Source organism: Zalophus californianus, chromosome 5 (genome assembly GCF_009762305.2).
Source record: "Zalophus californianus isolate mZalCal1 chromosome 5, mZalCal1.pri.v2, whole genome shotgun sequence".
Taxonomy (NCBI): Eukaryota; Metazoa; Chordata; class Mammalia; order Carnivora; family Otariidae; genus Zalophus; species Zalophus californianus.
The window spans coordinates 81,366,340-81,372,419 of NC_045599.1; the positions used below are offsets into that span (position 1 = coordinate 81,366,340).

The 6,080-nt window shown below is 37.6% G+C and overlaps 1 non-coding gene across 1 annotated transcript; it reads right to left on the reverse strand.

Annotated features, from left to right (window-relative positions):
- Window positions 1-5,557: 5,557 nt before the first annotated feature.
- LOC113930116 lies at window positions 5,558-5,707 on the reverse strand. The gene has a single exon (XR_003522467.1). It is a non-coding gene; the product is annotated as a U12 minor spliceosomal RNA (small nuclear RNA).
- Between the last annotated feature and the right edge of the window lie 373 nt (window positions 5,708-6,080).

Here is a 6,080-nt window from a genome sequence, read left to right on the forward strand (position 1 = left end):
CAGTTCAGGTACTGTGAGAACTGTCTCCTTTCTTTTCTTTTTTTACTATTAACAGAATATTTCCTTTCTTTCTCTCTCTTCCACACTGCCTGCCCCAACTTTTTTTCTTTTTTCTCCATAGTATCTTTCTCCTGCTTAATTTGTATTCTATTCCCAACACTTTCTCTTTAGCATTGATTTTGTCCTTGAAGGAAACTTCTTCAGTTGGTTGGTTTCAAGCTTTCACAACAACCAGACAACCTCAGCACTGTCTAACATTCCTAAAGTCCCCTACACTCATCCTTACAATGGAAACAGAAAGCCTCCTCTCCTGATGCTTTCCTCAGATAGCTACACCTGACTTCTATTCCAGAGTCTTCTCTTGCTTTCTGAATGAATTGTTCTTTGCAATTTACCAGCATCAGGGCTATCAGAAATGACTGCCTTCTACTTCCTCTCACACAGATATACATGGGTGTTGGTAGTTTGTCACAGTTTAATGGAATTTTGTGGTTTGTAAGAATAGCACTTGATTACTTTGGTTTAAAATGCTTTAAATGTTCTATTTTATTTATTTACATATTTAATGCTTTAATGCATTCATTATTATGTCTGTTTTGTTAGGAGATTCAAGAAAAATACATTGTGACTCCACTAATAACATTTCTTTAAATGGACTTTATTTTTAGAGCATTTTAGGTTCATAGCAATATTAAGCAGAAGATATGGATTGACTTTTATATATTAAACTTGTATCCTGCAACTTTGCTGTAATCATTTATTAGTTTCAGGAACTTTTTGTTGATTTTCAGATTTTCTCCAGAGATAACCACGTCACCTGTAAACAAAGTTTATTTCTTCCATCCCAATCTATATACCTCTTCTTCTCTTTTCTTTTCTTTTCTTTTCTTTTTTCTCCTTACTGCACTAGCTAGGACTTCCCAAATCACAGTGCCAGTAAATAGAATTCAAAAAGAAGGTACTGGTATCACTGTGTGTGGGGGAAATTATGGTTCATTGCTGCCATGGTGGTTTGGGTTTCAGGAACAAAGATTTAAAGAGAACGGCATATCAGGGAAATTCAAATCAAAACCACATTGAGATACCACCTTACACCAGTTAGAATGGCAAAAATAGACAGGGAAAGAAACAACAAATGTTGGAGAGGTTGTGCAGAAAGTGGAACCCTCTTACACTGTTGGTGGGAATGCAAGTTGGTACAGCTTCTTTGGTAAACAGTGGGGAGGTTCCTCAAAAAATTAAAAATAGAGCTACCCTATGACCCAGTAATTGTACTCCTGGGTATTTACCCAAAAATCACAGACTTAGTGAAAAGAAGGGCCATATGCACCCCAATGTTCATAGCAGCAATGTCTGCAATAGCCAAACTGTGGAAAGAGCCGAGATGCCCTTCAACAGATGAATGGATAAAGAAGATGTGGTCCATATATACAATGGAACATGACTCAGCCATCAGAAAGGATGAATACCCAACTTTTACATCAACATGGATGGGACTGGAGGAGATGATGCTAAGTGAAATAAGTCAAGCAGAGAAAGTCAATCATCATATGGTTTCACTTATTTGTGGAACATAAGGAATAGCATGGAGGACATTAGGCGAAGGAAGGGAAAAAGGAAGGGGTTGGAAATTGGAGGGAGAGTTGAACCATGGGAGACTATGGACTCTGAGAAACAAACGGGGTTTTAGAGGGGAGGGGGGATGGGTTAGCCTGGTGATGGGTATTAAGGAGGGCACATACTGCATGGAGCACTGGGTGTTACATGAAAACAATGGATCATTGATCACCACATCAAAAACTAATGATGTATTGTATGGTGACTACATAACAAAATTAAAAAATAAATAAATAAATAAATAGAAAGGCATGGCAGAAAAGGAGCCACGATAACATATCTAAAATTATTTGTGTCTTTGGCTCACTGTTTAGCTATGCATCCAAGGAGTAAAACTCCAGAATGTCTAGCGGAGAGCAACCACAGGGAGTCAGGGGAGATTTGAGTAGATACCTAATTCTGTAAAACTATCAGGCCAAGCCATTTAGAGATACCATGGTGAGCACCCAGAATTTTGAGTTAAGAATCCAGAAAGGCCCTGCTCTAGAAATAAGGACCAAATCCTAGAATTAAGATACATGCTCTAGGAGTAAAAATATATGCTTAGGAGAACTAGAAAGCAAGATAATCAGGATCTTTACTGTGTATTACCTCCAATATGTGATATATAAAATTACTAATCATATGAGTAACCAGCAACAAGACAAGCAATAAAGAAATAGGATAGTCTAGGGGCACCTGGGTGGCTCAGTCACTCAGTTGGTTAAGCGTCTGCCTTCAGCTCAGGTCATGATCCCAGGGTCCTGGGACCGAGTCCTACATTGGGCTCCCTGCTCAGCGGGAAGTCTGCTTCTCCCTCTGTCTTTCCCCTTGGCTTGTGCTCTCTCTCTTGCTCACTCGCTCGCTCTCAAAAAAATAAATAAAATCTTTAAAAAAAAAGGAAATATAATAGTTATTGTAAAAATAGCCCCAGAGATGATACAAATGTTGCAATTAGTAAGAACTTTAACATATTCTTGATTTATATGTTATAGAAAAGAGAAAAAAGAAAATGTGAATGAATGGTTGGAGAGTATTGATAGAATGTTTATATATTTATACAAAGAAGAACCAAGCAGGGGCGCCTGGGTGGCTCAGTTGGTTAAGCATCTATGTTTAGCTCAGGTCATGATCCCTGGGTCCTGGGATTGAGCCCCGAGTCCAGTCTGCTTCTCCCTCTCCCTCTGCACCTCTCAGCCATCCACCTCCCCCGCCACCGCTCGTACTTTCTCATGCATTCCCTCTCTCAAATAAATAAAATCTTTTTTTTTAAAGATTTTATTTATTTATTTATTTGACAGAGAGACACAGCGAGAGAGGGAACACAAGCAGGGGGAGTGGGAGAAGGAGAAGCAGTCTTTCCGCAGAGCAGGGAGCCCAATGTGGGGCTCTATCCCAGGACCCTGGGATCATGACCTGAGCCGAAGGCAGACGTTTAATAACTGAGCCACCCAGGCGCCCCTCAAATAAATAAAAAAAAAGAAAAAGAAGAATCAAGTGGATCTCATGGATGTGATTAAAAGCAGAGCATAGGATAGGCTATATATATTGAAGTCAGAAATACACTATTAGAAATGATATGTAAACTGAAATAAAAAACAAAGAAGGCAAACATAACAAAGTAAAATGAAGCATAAGGTACATATGGAAATTTATCAAAAAAAGGTCCCAGCAGGAGAAGGCAGAGAGTTGGGATAGAAATAATATTTGAAAAAATAATGGCTGATAATTTCCCATATCATTTGGAAGATATTGCCAGTGAATTGAAATGGGATAAATAGAAGGAGAAACATACCTAAGTGTATTATAATCAAGTTGTTGATAATTAAAGATCGAATGGTAATATTCAAAGCAGCTGGAAGGGGAAAATACTATATGACATTTAATAGGAAAAATATATAACTGATAGCTAAGATGGTAATAGAAAGCTGAAGTCAGGAAAAAATAGAAATCTATCTAAACTAAGTCTAGGGGGCGCCTGGGTGTCTCATTTAGTTAAGCGACTGCCTTCGGCTCAGGTCATGATCCTGGAGTCCCGGGACTGAGTCCCGCATCGGGCTCCCTGCTCAGCGGGGAGCCTGCTTCTCCCTCTGGCCCTCTCCCCTCTCATGCTGTTTCTCTCTCTCTCTCTCCCTCTCTCTCTCTCTCTCAAATAAATAAATAAAATCTTTAAAAAAATAAAATAAGTCTAATTAGTATGGGAGCCTGGCAAATATAGTTTATTGGGTAGCCGCCCTCTTGTTCCTCATCTCATATGGAGCAGGTCAAGAAAAGTTCAGGAAACGTATGGGAGAACAAAACAATAAATTATCTGTACTGTGGGAAATAAGAATATTGGCATATGACATAGTTACCTTAGGGACATATTCAACATTAGATTTTGGTGATACCTCTCAGTGGTATTTTCAAGTAAGAAGTTGGATATGCAAATTTAGATTATAGAGGAAATTCCTAGAATTCACATACAATATATAATATCTTCTAAGAATAATGTAACAAAAGAAGTATTTCAGGTCAAATACTCAAGAACTCCAAGGTTAAAATTAAGAAAAGTTTTAACATTTACCATAATATTTTTTGACCTGATATACATCCATTGAATTTTATATTCTAATTTATGATAGATATTCTAGAATCAAAGAATATGTATTCCTTGATTAAAGTATAGCATAAAAAACTGCATGCATTGATGCTGTCATATTTCCCTAAATTATTACTCCCATCCTGCCCATGCCCATGATTAATTTTACTGAACTGTAAAAATTTGAAAAAGCAAATCTAATTAAGCTCTTATTTAAAAAATCATGTATATGATGTACAGTTTTATTGATAATAGTGTTTTCTAAATCACCCACAATTCTATTTCATCAGCTCTCTTAGGATAAATTTCCCTTGGGATCCGTGCACAATTTCTGTGTTTTCCTTTATAATTTGTTGGCATAAATCTTACAAACTCTGAATCAAGTGGTTGATCATGTATCCTCATTATTTTTAGAGGTAAATGTGTTGCCTATTTCTTGCATCCAGGCTGAAATTCTCAGCATATATTTTATCCACTAAATACAGAGTTAATTTGCACCTCAGTTTTTATTGCCTCCTATGGGTTGATTTGTGTCCTCCAAAAATATGTTGAAGCTCTAAGCTTCAGTACCCCAGAGTGTGACCTTTTTTGGGAATTGTGTTGCTACAGGTATAGTTAAGGTGAAGTCATACTAAAGTGGAGTGGGCCCATAATCCAATATGATTAGTGCTTTTATAAAAAGAGGGAAGACCAAGTGTAGGCACAGATACATAGGGAGTATGCCATGTACAACAGAGGCGGAGATGGGAGTGATGCAGCTGTAAGCCAAGGAATGCCAAGAACTGAGAGCTGCCACCAGGAACTAGGAAGGGGCATGGAAGAATTTTATACTTAGAGGGAGCATGGGCTTGCTGACATCTTGACTTCAGACTTTGGCCTTCACCAGAATGGTGAAGCATAAATTTCTGTTGTTCTAAGCCACCCACTTTGTTATCATAGCCCTAGAATAATATCCTGCTTTTATATTCAATTCCTTCAATTATTTTTATTTTGTTTTTCATTATACTATATATATAGGTTTTTTTTTATTTGAGTATAGTTGACACAATGTTACATTAGTTTCAGGTGTACAACTTAGTGATTTGACAAGCTTCTATCTTACAGTATGTTCATCCCAACTGAAGCTACCATCTTTTCCATTACATTGCTGTTAGAATAGCATTGACTATGTTCCTTATCTTGTGCCTTTATTCCCCTGACATATTCATTCCAGCACTGGGAGCCTGTATCTCCCTTTCCCCTTCATCTATGTTTATACAATATGCCATTTTTTTTTTAACTCTCTGGGGCTAATCCAGTTTCTTACCTATAGGAAACATGCACCTTTTCAACCTTGTTTATTACCTTTGTACCAGTCTGCTCTTTCCGTGTAAAAGGGTGACAGCAGATTGTGACTCCCAGGCATCCCACAAAGTAGGTGGGTCACCTTAGAAGAAACCTTTACCAGCTCAAAAATTTGTCTCACATTAGCAGTGAGGATTCAGGCATCACACTGTCATTTTTTTCTTCTTAGTCATAAGTTTAAGGCATACAATATGTATTTTAATAGGACTCCTTGAATTCCCTTTTTATGAAATGAGGCAGAATTCCTGTCTACCCAGTCACCACCCATCCTATAATATAAAAATTTAAGATGTGATCCAAGCCTCCAAATAGCTTACTATCTTATGGATGTCCCTGCAAGTTAATGAAAAATACAAAATAACAGACACCCAAACTAAATTATGTGGAATGAACAATACTTCTATAAGACTTTAGAGCTAGGATTAATCAGAACAGGCCAAAGTAAATAATAAACATGCAAGGTGTCAATAAATCAGGACTTAGGCTGAAGCTTAAGGAATGGGTAGAAAGGATTTCAGCTGCTGAAGAGAGGATGGTATTTCAGGAAGGAAGCAAATTG